Below are 12,919 nucleotides of genomic sequence, written 5' to 3' on the forward strand. Positions count from 1 at the left end.
ACTCTACTACTTGAGCCACAGCATTAATTCTGGCTTTTTCTGTGTATGTGCTACTGAGGAATCGAACCCAGGGCTTCTTGCAAGCTAGGCAAACACTCTCTCACTAATCCACATTTCCAGCCCCCTCGTCTTTTTCTTAATGGTGGTTTTTACATAAGTAGGCAGCCAGTTTTCCTCCCCAAGTTAAGTTTTCTGAATACTGGTTACTTCTAAGAAACCTGATCCTGTCTTCCCCTGCCTGATTTGTGATTGTTCCTGTGCTGGCCCCATAATAAAATGTAAATAAACCCTGCTGAGAGCCTAAGTGTGCATCATATAAGGACACAGGCCTGGAACCCTGGAAGAGAAAAACGATGGGCCTGAAATGAAGATTATGATGCAGTATGTGCAACAGGCATCTTTGAAACATAAATCAGTAAATGAAAGCAGAAGCATTGCATATGGTCTGTTTGCACTCAGGGAGGTAATACACACTTAAGTAGGTAAGGCACTGATACATAACTTGGCCTTCTCTCTTTGAAATTTTTTTGTGGTCATCCCAGAGCTTAAACTCAGGGCCCTATGCAATCCTGAGTTGTGTTACTCAAGCTGAGGCTCTACCAACGCCACAGATCCACTTCCAGCCATCTGGACAGCCATCCAGGCTTTCCTGCCTGCTCTGAACAATATCTCCTGCTTGGCTTTCTCTCTCAAAGCTGGAGCTCTATCCTCTGGGCCACTGCTCCTCTTCTGGTTTTCTGGTGGCTTATTGGAGAAAAGAGGCTCACAGACTTCCTGCTCAGGCTGGCTTTGGACGGCGATCTCCTCAGGAGGATTCAGGAAACTTTCCTCAGCGATTCGCTGAGGAACTGCTCCACACAAACCTTTAGTCTAAATCTCGAGAAGTACTAGAGAAAAATAGAAACAGGAAGATGCTTCTAGTGTGTTCTAGATACTTCAGGTTGGAAACACTTGTAATTATTAGGTCATTTTATAGGCAAAAGAAGCACTGCAGACTGCATGAGGATCGTTCCAGCTTTTGATCCACATATCTGGAGACAGTAAATTTACTGCAGCTCAATGCTAAGTGACTGAACTGGCATGTCCTGTGGACGTTTACTCCCAAATCCTGGAACACTCATTTCTCACTTTTGGCTGCAAACCTGTGCCCAGAGGAGAAGATGAGGAGAGAAAATCATTCTCAGAAAAAGCAGCTATAAAGATCATTGGGTAGTCATTCCATTGGAATGACCCTGTTAAGAAGTCAGCTTGCCCAGAGTAAAAAATGAAGAAGGAAAGAAAGAGAAGTGCCAGTGGCTGCTGACTGTAATCTCAGCTCTGAGGAGGCAGAGATGTGGAGAACCTTAGTTTGAATCCAGCCAGTATTGGAAAGTCCATGACACTGTTATTTCTATGAGATCACTGTAGCGACCGTGTACTCGACCAGAGAGGAAAAACGACCACCACTCCAGGAGTCTTCTCAGATCACGCTTTATTGGAGAGCGTTTTAGTTGTAGGAGAGCTTGGGCACGAGAGAGCGTGCACCCGAAACACAGCCGCTTATATAGGGAATTGGAACATGGGTCTTTCTATTGTTGGTCGCCTGCCTTTCACCGTCACCAGGTGTCATGGGATTGGCTGGGAACTCTACCTGGCTCGTGCACGCGCACAGCCCAGGCCTCCCACCAAGCACCGTCTGGGGTGGAAACCTCAAAGCTGCAAGGGAGTGGGCGGAGTCTCGCCTCGGCTCCCTACAGTTCCCCCTTCTTTGTTTTATGGCAACAGGTAAGAGTAGAGGTTGGGCCTCTGTCTAAGACATTAATGAGAGGACCTTGCACTGGCCTTCGCCTGAGGGGCGCGCCTTCCCCAGTGATGACCAGGCCCGTCCGATGCCTTTTTTGCAGAGGTGGGATCTTGGGCATCAACCCACTTGCAACCCAGCATGCTCTTCTTGAGGAGATGAGAACCATCTCCTCAAGTGCAGTGCACTTGCCTTGCACCCTGTCCCAAATTGCAAATTGCATACCTGTCCCGGTGCAATGGGATCCCCTGATCCCTCGGGGTGCTAAGGCTATGCAGAATGGTAAGGCTTAACTGCCTCTTAGGGCCAACAGCCAAATCTGGGGTGAGGATCCACTCTCCAAAGCGGCTAATGCTTGCGAGATAACAACCTTGTCCCTTCTGGTTTGGGCTCGAAGGCGACAGACCAACCATAGGCAGACCACGCATCCTCCCAAGCAGCAGGCTAAAAACATTCCGCCTCCCACCCGCTCTTTGGAAAAGGACACCGCAGAGGCAATCCAGTCAGTAAATTGTAACAGCCCACAGCATCATTGGTTTAGCTATCACAGGGATTGCTATTAGCACTGTTGCTAACAGCAGGAAGATCAGCTGCATCTTCAAGAGCGGGTTCTGCTGCAGTCTCCACCGGCCTGGTCAGTCTCGTTGGCACCCAGTGAGGTACTTCTTGACTCTGTGGAAAAACACAAACAGCTCCCCTGGATCTCGTTATTACCGGATCCGGTCCATACCATTTATTATTAATAACATCCTTCCACATAACCATGTCTTTAGTATCCATGGAGTCTCTTGTCATATGCCGATCTGCGGCAGACTGATCGTTGTCATTTAGAATTAAAAAATTAAGGGTAAAGAGCGCAAGAGAAAGTCTTTCCCTGGGGGATGCGGACTCAGCAACTCCCCCTTTTTGTTTTTGAAGCATTTCTTTTATGCTTCTATTAGCTCTTTCCACTATACCTTGTCCTTGAGGATTGTAGGGCAATCCGGTGGTGTGGGCAACCTGCATTTGTGCGCAAAAGGCGCGAAAACCATGGGAAGTATAAGCAGGGCCATTATCCGTCTTAAGTCTAAGGGGCTTTCCCCAAGCTGCCCAAGCTTCTAAGCAGTGTATTCTGACGTGAGACACCTTTTCTCCTGCCAGAGGTGTGGCATGAATGACACCAGAAAAGGTGTCCACAGACACATGTAAATATTTCAACTTACCAAATTCCGTCAGATGAGTAACATCCATTTGCCATAGGGCATTTGGTCTCAACCCCCTGGGGTTTACCCCCACATGGGGAGGATGAAGAAAGGTAACACAAGATTTACAGGCTTTAACAATATCTCTTGCCACATGCCTGGACAAATTATATCTTTTCCTAAGGGTATTAGCAGGTACATGATACAATCTATGAAAGTCTTTTGCCAATTCTACAGGATCAGCAGCAACCAGAGCCATAGCCCGAGTTGCCTGGTCCACCAAATCATTACACTTTGCCATCGGGCCCGGCAACATAGAGTGGGCACGAATATGTCCAATATAAAAAGGATGTTTTCTGTTTAAGATAAGGGATTGAATCTGTAACAAAACATTAGAAATTGTACTGGCCTGCTTAACTGAAGCAGCAACTTCAAGAGAAGCAACGGCATTCACAACATATAATGAATCAGAAAATAAGTTAAAAGGTTGATCAAATCTTTTAAAAACTTCAAGCACAATTAAACATTCAACAGCCTGCGGGACATTCGGCCGAAAATTAAAGACTACCGGCTGTTTGTGTCCTTGAACAAAAAAGGCACCTTGTCCAGATTTTGATCCATCCGTAAAGATGGTTAGAGCATCAACCAAGGGCTCCTTTGAAGTGACAACAGGAAAATACACTAAATTTTTGTTAACTATGGCACGCAGAGGATGCTTAGGATAATGATTATCAATTACATTTGGAAATGAGCAAACAAGAATTGCCCACATATCCATTGTGGCTGCTAAAACTTTAACTTGTTCACTGGTGTATGGAATAATTAATTTATCTGGAATTTTTGCAAAATGCATTAAACAATACTTCATACCCAAAATTGCCTGTTTAGCCACTAATTCAGGAAAATATTGAACAGTTTTTGCTCCCACAGAATTGCCGTGGAGCCACAATAAGGGGCCATTTTGCCAAAGAACCCCCGTGGGATAATTTTTTGTTTTTAATATACATAAATCAATAGGTAATTTTAAATCAACCCGTGAAAGTTGAGCCCTAGACAAAGCTGCCTCAACCTTTTGTACGGAATTTAGTGCTAAAGGTGTCAGGGATCTAGAGGAGGTGACTTCAGGGTCGCCCTCCAAAATAGCAAATAAAGGTAACAACTCTGACCGAGGGAGATTAAGAAACCCCCTTATCCAATTAATATCTCCTGCCAATTGCTGAAAATCATTAAGTGTTTTAAGATGACCAGTTCGAATGGAAAGTTTTTGTGGTTTAATCTCAGTAGGAGAAACAATGGTTCCCAGAAATTGAACAACACTAGTCTGCTGAACCTTCTCAGGGGCAATAATTAATCCTTTATTAGCTAAGGTCTCCGTTACCTGCCCAAACACCTTATGAAGAGTCTCTACCGAGGGAGCAGCCAACAAGATATCATCCATATAATGGACAATACGTACTTTTGGAAATCTTTCCCTAACAGGGGTTAATGCAGCCCCCACGAACAATTGAAAAATTGTTGGGCTATTAGCCATCCCTTGGGGGAGAACTTTCCACTGATAGCGAGCATCCGGAGTTTCATGATTAACCGAGGGCAAAGTAAAGGCAAAGCGCTCCCTATCCTTTTCATAAAGAGGTATGGAAAAAAAACAATCCTTAATGTCTAAAGCCAAAATAGGCCACTCTCTAGGTAAAGCAGAGAGCAGTGGAAGTCCCCTTTGGATGGGTCCCATAATTTGCATCTGGGCATTTACTGCTCTAAGGTCATGTAATAATCTCCATTTTCCGGAGGCCTTTTTGATCACAAAAATTGGGGTATTCCAAGATGACACTGAAGGCTCAACATGCCCCAGCTGCAGCTGTTCCTGGACAAGAGTTTGAGCCGCTTCCAATTTTTCTCGAGAGAGGGGCCACTGAGGAACCCACACCGCCTTTTGCGTTAACCAAGGTATGGGTACCACACCTTCAGTGGAAGCTTTGTTTTCAGAGGCCCCTAAGAAAAACCCAAACACTTCCTGTCCTGTTTAGGAAGTGGCTCTATTGGCTCCTTGCGTCCTTGGAGACGCCGACCAAGCCCCAAGGCTGGCACAAATCCTTGCTGTTTCATCATATTCTGACTGGCCTCAGAATAATCATTAGTTAAAGTTAGCTTCAGCTGTTGCTGCACATCTCTTCCCCAAAGATTGACAGGGACGTCTACCACAAATGGCTGCATTTTTCCAACCTGGCCTTCGTCTGTTCTCCAAGTCAATTCTTTTGCACTTAACTGTGGGGCATCGGCATAGCCCAGCCCTTGTAATGTCTGGGAGGATTTCTGAGTTGGCCATTGCTTTGGCCACTCCCCTCTTTGGATGATGCTTCCATCTGCCCCTGTATCCACCAATCCCTCAAATCTTCTCCCTTCCACTTGGAGAGTTAGCATGGGTCTTTGGTCTAAAGTTATGGACAGGCATGTAAGGTCGACTCCAGTGGAGCCTAGCCCTTTTTCTCCTCTCTCTATCTCCTTAGCAGGGAAGTTGCCATGAAGAGAAGGCAAAAGCAGAAGCTGTGCAATTCTATCCCCGTGAGAAATGGACACCACTCCATGGGGGACATGACAGAGGACCTTGATAGTCCCCGTATAGTCAGGGTCAATCACTCCTGGGAAAATTATTAATCCTCTCATTGTGGAGGAGGAGCGTCCTAAAACTATTCCTACAGTGCCTTCATCTAGGGGTCCTGTCATGTCTGTCTCCACAATCTGGACTCCCATCTGCTGTGTTAATACCCGTCCGGAGGTGGCACAGAGGTCCAACCCTGCGGAGCCTGAGGTTGCTCTTCTTGGCTGGGGAGTTGTTGCGGGTTCTGTCTGGGAGCCAGAGTCTGAAATGCCCCATAAACTTTCGGGCCCTGGGGACGAGGGCCCTTCTCTCCGTTTTTTGGCTCCTGTTCCGAATTAGTGTTTGGAGTAATTTGGGGGATAAAATGTCCATTGATGTCTCTAACTGACCTGCATTCATTGACCCAATGCTTTCCCTTTTTACAACGAGGACACACTCCTGGAGTCCTTGGCGGCCTGGGTATATTTTGTACAGGACCACCATTTTGTGGGCATTGCTGTCTAAAATGTCCCAACTGACCACACCGGAAACACCCTTTTCCTTTACTATCTTTTGCGGCCCCGGCAGCCGACAAGACAGCAGCTGCCAGCCCCGCATTGGTCAGGGGGCCACCTACTTCTCTGCAGGCTTTTAACCAAGCTTCTAAGCTTTGGGTTCTTACTGGGTTAATTGCCCTCTGACATTCCTTGGTGCTTTGTTCAAAAATGATTTGTTGTACAAATGGCATGGCCGTTTCCAGATTTCCTAACACCCGCTCGGCTGTCTCTAGCATACGGGCAACAAAATCAGAAAATGGCTCATTAGGGGCCTGCATGATTTTTGTTAGATTGCCAGCCACCTCTCCCTTGTTTGGGAGGGCTCGCCAGGACCTGTATAAAACCTCGTTTACCTGGCGGTATACTTCAAAGGGATATCCTGTCTGGTCTACCGAGTAGATTCCCTGCCCCAGAAGCATGTCTACGGTCCAGTCCGGGTGAACATCATGGACATTTTGTCTGTATTGGGCTTGAGCCTTGTCTTGTACAATTGACTGAAAATCAAGGAACTGCCCGTGATTAAGGCAAGTACGGGCCACTTCAAACCAATCATAGGTGTCATAGCATTAATAGTTAGCCTTCGAAGCAAGGCAGTGATATAATTGGCCGTCACTCCATAAGTCCTGACTGCCTCAACTAAATCTTTTAACTGGGAGTAGGAAACCGGCTCAAAATTTCTTTCATTAGTAATGGGATTTTCAAAAACTGGAAAGGCGACTGCTAATCGCGACCAGGTTTTTTCTTTTATAAAGTGACTCTTCCCTGCCGGCGGGCACGGCGGGGGGGCTGACGGGTGGGGGCAGCTCCGTTTCCTCTTCCTGGCTGCTGCGGTACTCCCACCCCTAGGGGGCGCCACCCTCCATATCTGTCTGCCTCGTGCTCCGCCGCAGCCTCTTCTAAGTCTTCACTATCAGCTGGATCGAGCTGTTCTCCCTCCTCCTCTAACATTTCTTCCTCTGAGTCACTCACAAGATTACTATATTCTTGGTCCCGCCCTTCCACATGTAGGGCTGAGAACCGGTTTGCTTTTAAAGAAGGGCACGGGGGTCTCCTCGAGAGCCCCTCCCTAAAACCCTTCTCCTTTTGTGAGGGCTGCAGCCCCTCTTGCTTTAATTCTTTAGGATCCCTATGTCTTTTTTCCCTTTTTCTTTTAGGCCTATTTTCCTCCCCCTTACTGTATGCTGACTCTGATAGACTATCCTGATGCTGCGTTAGTACTTTGCGTCCTTCCTGGATTAAATCAAACCCTCCCTCCTCGAGGCAAGTGCGCACCATCAAAAAGACAAGCCACAAAGGAAGAAGCAATGCAAGCAACCAATAAATATCTAAATCTACAGTGAACAGCATACCGGGGGATATTTACCGACGTCTCCTCTCCGCGTGTTGAGTTCTGGCTCCGATTCGGCCTCTCGCGCGGGTCCCGTCCCAGGTTCGTTCCCGGGTTTCAGCACCAGTTGTAGTGACCGTCTACTCGACCAGCGAGGAAAAACGACCACCACACCAGGAGTCTTCTCAGATCACGCTTTATTGGAGAGCCTTTTAGTTGTAGGAGAGCTTGGGCGCGAGAGAGCGTGCACCCGAAACACAGCCGCTTATATAGGAGAATCGGAACGCGGGTCTTTCTATTGTTGGTCGCCTGTCTTTCACCGTCACCAGGTGTCATGGGATTGGCTGGGGACTCTACCTGGCTCGCGCACGCGCACAGCCCAGTCCCGCCAAGCACCGTCTGGGGTGGTTACCTCAAAGCTGCAAGGGAGTGGGCGGAGTCTCGCCTCGGCTCCCTACAATTGGTGTGAGCCCTGCTTTGAAGGCCTTGTAAAATTCCGCTGTAAAAACATCTGGTCTGGACTTTTCTTAGCTGGGAGGTCTCTTATTGCTGTTTCTATTGCAATGCTTGATATGGGCCTGTTAAGATGATTTAACTCATCTTGGTTTAATTTTGGCATGTCAATATTTTCTAGGAAAAGATCCATTTCTGTCAAGTTTTCAAACATATTTAGCATAAAGTTTTGAGAATTATTCCCTTATAATGTTCTGAATCTTGGTTGTTTCCATGGTGATATTTCCATTCTCAACTCTGAGTTTATTTATTTGGGTATGTTCTCTTCCTTTTGTAATAAGATTTGCTAAGGGTCTGTCAATTTTGTTAATTTTTTCGAAGAACCAACTCTTTGTTTTGTTGATTCTTTCTATAGTTTTTTTGGATTCTAATTCATTTAATTGTGATTTAATTTTAATTATTTCTTTCCATCTACTGGATTGGGGTTTATCATACTTCTCTTTTTCAAGGAGGTTCAGATGTCTCATTAAATTTTTGGTTTCAGATCTCTCCAATTTGTTGATGTAGGAGCTCAGAGCTGTAAACTTGCCTGTGAGTAGTGCTTTTGCTGTGTCCCAGAGGAGCTGGAAATTTGTGTGCTCATTATTGTTAAATGAACACTTGAGTTTCCTTTCTAATCTCTTCATGACCCACTCCTGATTCAGCAGTGTGTTGTTCAGCTTCCATGTTTTACCAGACTTTCTTTGGTGACTTTTGGTCTTGATTCTAATTTTATTCCTTTGTGGTCAGAGAGAATGCAAGGTATAACTTCAATGTTTCTTAATATGGACAAGTTTGCTTTATGGTTTCAAATGTGGTCTTTTTTAGAAAATGTTCCATGTCCTGCTGAGAAAAACTTGTATTTTGATGCTGCTGGGTGAAATATTCGCTAGATGTCTGTTTAATCTAGTTGGTCTATGCAGCTGTTTATATCTGCAGTTTCTCTGTTGAGTTTTTGCGGAGTTGATCTATCTAGTGGGGAGATTGGTGTGTTAAAATCCCCAACAATTAATGTCTTTGGATCTATGTGGGATTTGAGGGAAAGTAGTGTTTCTTGAATAAATTTGGGTGCTCCGTTGTTTGGCGGTTAGATATTTAGAATTGTAATATCCTTCTGAAGGAGAGATCCCTTAATTAGTATGTAGCGACCTTTATCTCTTCTCACAAATTTTAATTTGAAGTCTATTTTATCTGATATTAGGATTGCAACTCCTGCCTGTTTATGGAGGTCATTTGCTTGGTAGATTTTGCTCCAGCCTTTAACATTGAAAATGTGTGTGTTTTTACGGGCAAGTTGTGACTCCTGAAGGCAGCAGATAGAAGGATCTTGTTTTTTAATCCAACTAGACAGTCTATGTTGCTTAATTGGAGAGTTAAGTCGGTTAATGTTAAGAGATAGGACTGAGAGGTATTTGGCAGTTCCTGTCATGTCATCCATCTTCTTGGGTGTTGGGAAAACTGTGTTCTCCCTATGGTTCTTGGATTCTCAGTTTGGGTGCAGTTTCTTGGACTTTATTTTGGTCTTGATGGTTTTCTATGTGTAGGACATCATTAAGAATCTTTTGTAGGGCTGGTTTGGTGGAGATGTATTGTTTCAATTTTTCTTTGCTATGGAAGGTTTTTATTTGGCCTTCAGTTATGAAGGTGGATTTAGCTGGGTACAGTATTCTTGGTTGATAGATGGTTTTTTTTAGGGCTTGACATACATCATTCCAGGCTCTTCTTAATTTGATTGTCTCTGCTGAGAAATCTGAGGTGATTCTAATTGGTTTCTCATTATAAGTGATTAATCTTTTCAGCTTCACAGTTTTACGGATCTTTTCCTTTGTCTGTGTTGATCTTGTGTGGATTATAGTGTGAAGGTGGGATGTCCTATTCTGATCTGGTCTATTTGGAGTTCTAAAAGCTTCTTGTATCTGAATAAGCCTATCTTTTTGCATGTTTGGGAAGTTCTCTCCTAGGATCCTGTTAAACAAATTTCCTAGACCATTAACTTCTGTTTCTAGTTGCTTCTCTACACCCATTATCCTTAGATTAGGCCTTCTGATGGTGTCTTCCAAGTGTTGGATAGATCTATTATATTTCTTGGACTTGTCTTGGATGGTTTTATGTTCTTTCTCTATAATATCTAGGTTATCTTCAATCCCCGAGATTCAATCTTCTGCATGGTCTAAACTGCTGTCAAGATTTTCTACTTTGATTTTTATTTCTTTTCCTTCTAAGTGGTCAGCTTTGATGGCTTCAAATTCTTTGTTGAAGCTTTGTTTTTGATCTTGTATTAACTTCTTTACTTCCTTAATTTGATGTTCAGTGTTTATTCTCTAATCACTTAGTTGATTGGTTATGGTTTCCTTGGACTCCAATTCCTTCTGTTGGCTTCCATTCAGCATTCCCTTTGTGGTGTCCCTGACTTCCCTCAGCTCTTTGTTAATCGATCCCATGAATGCCTTTAGTGATCTTTCAGTATTCTCATCCTGCTCTCTCAATTGCTGTATTACTCTTTGCTTAGCTTCCTCCCTTTCATGCCATTCCTCCAGTTCTCTTTGAGTCTTCTCAGCCTGTTCATGCCATTCCTGCCTTTCTCTTTGAGTATTGTCAAGCTGCTCATGCAAATCCTGTATCCGTTTTTGAGTAGCTTCCTCACGCTCATGATATTCCTCTATCAAACTTTGGATTGCCTCCTCTCTCTCCCTATCACGCTCATACAGAGTCCTTTGTAGGTATTTAATCTTTTCCTGCATTGACCTATTGTTTGTCTCCTCTCTCTACCTATCAAGCTCATACAGAGTTTTTGTGGGTTTTCAATCTTTTCTTGCATTGTCCTTTTGTTTTCCTCCTCTCTCTCCCTATCACGCTCTTACAGAGTTCTTTGTATGTTTTCAATCTTTTTATTTATCAGGTTTGCCAGCAGTGTTTGTAGAGCTATTTGGGAACTTTCCTCTTGATTATTCATTATCTGTTCTGTCCCCTGATTATCAGAAGTGGGAGTTAAGATACCCGGACTTGCCATTTTTCTTGTTGTTTTCCGGCTTACTTTGCCCATTTGGGATGAAAGTAACACCAGTTTTGTGCTAGAACACTAACTTAAGGCAAGAATCAACCAAAGTCTGAATTTGCATAGTCAACAGTCTGCAGATAAAATCTAGTTCAACAGTTACCTCTATTCAACATCAAACGACTCTATATTAATGGGCTACAAACCGCAAAGAAGAATTTGGTAAACCAGAAATTATTAAGGTTAGGGAGAGATGTGGGTAAAAAATATGAATAGAGTGATGTGGGAAGGTACAGGGACAGTTAACTTAACTAAGTCCTAGTCTCAAAGCAGGAATTAGGTTGGATAGGATGGAAGTAGAGAGAAAGAAAACAAGAAGAAAGAGAAAGGGAGAAAAAGGGACCAGAAAAAATAGAAAAAATATAAATTAATAATATGCAGATTGAGAGCAAACTATTCAAAGAACGTGAATATATTGAGAGAAAGGGAGGGATATAAAGGAGATGTGAAAAACTTAAAAATAAAAATACTTAAAATGTTAAAAGAGGTAGTATTGCTATTAAGGAATTTAAGTCTCAAAAGTTTTGAATTGAATGATAAATTTGTGGATTAAATGTGTACACAATGGGGGATAGGGTCTAATAATCAACTACGGGTATATCTGAGGATGTGCAGAACAACAATTAAGTCCCATAAAGAACAAAATTGAGGAAAATGTAGGAAGGATAAGGAAAAAATAAAAAAAAAGATCAGAAGTTCAGTAAAGCTAAGCAAAAAGCAAAAAGAAAATTTTTTTAAAAGAAGAAAAAAAAAGAAAGCTACAAAGAAATAAACTTATAAATAAGTTAGAAACAAATGCATGAAAGAAAAACAAACATTTAAATACATATCTAAGGATTCATTTTCCTAACATCACATTATCTGACCTTTCCTGCTTGACTCATACATATACTAGATATTGCAAATAAGGGAAACCATGGGACCTATGTTTCTTTGGGCTTGGCTTACTTCACTTAATATAATTTTTTCCAAGCCATTCCATTTCCTAACAAATGGGGAAAGGTCATTCTTTCTTTCCCTCCCCCACAGTATAACCCCTGCTTTCACTATATTTGATGTAGGTATAATTTGTTGAGGACATGTGGAAAAACAAGTCGTTTAAGGATACAGGTGGACCCGATGCATCTATGAGAAGTACAAGTTGTCATGTTAAAAACGAACTTTACAACTTTAGTGCGGGGTGTGGGGGGGATAGTGTGGGAGGACGGGGGAGGATGGGAAGGGATGTGAGGGGTAAAAAAGGAGGAGGCTGCAATGCTTGATAGGAAATGTACTCATTATCTTGCCCATGTAGTTGTAACCCCTCTGTACAGTATGTTCACAAAAAATTAAAATTAAAATTAAAAAAATTTAAAAAAAAGAAGAAAAAAGAAAGAAAGAAAAATGCACACACGCATGTATAACTAAAATAAAGATTAGAAGGGTGAAAAAAGTTACAAGAAAATAAGTTTTTTCAAAAAGGTAAAAATTAAAGATTAAAAAAGTTTTAGAAAAGAAAAATATTTTTTTTTCGTTAAAGGTATAAAAAAAAAGAAGATGAAAAAAAATTCATTGATTTTTTTAGGAGCGTTGGGAAAAATCCTGTATCTCCCTTCTGTCTGTAATCAGCCTCTGGTTGGAGTCTCTGATCTGCTTGTGGTCCTGTGGCTTGGTTGGTTTCTTAAGTCAGTTTGTTTGGACAGGCAGAAAAATACTCTGCTTTACCCAGGATTTTTCGATCCTCCTCCCAAGTTAGTTCAATGGGAGCAGGGTGTGCTTTGAGTATCACAAAAGAGGGAGATGGTTTTTTCCTCAAATTTGGAGATGCTGTGATGAGGCTAGGTTCTTTGTAGACTTGAGGCTTTTCAGCAAACAGTAGCTTTTCCCAGGGACTAGTTTGTGAGAAACTCATAGAGCCCAGCCTTGAGCCACTCTCAGGGTTTCTGTTAACTGATGTTGAAGCTGCTAAAAGG

This window comes from Dipodomys merriami, unplaced genomic scaffold (genome assembly GCF_024711535.1).
Source record: "Dipodomys merriami isolate MVZ:Mamm:240054 unplaced genomic scaffold, mDipMer1.0.p SCAF_473, whole genome shotgun sequence".
Classification (NCBI taxonomy): Eukaryota; Metazoa; Chordata; class Mammalia; order Rodentia; family Heteromyidae; genus Dipodomys; species Dipodomys merriami.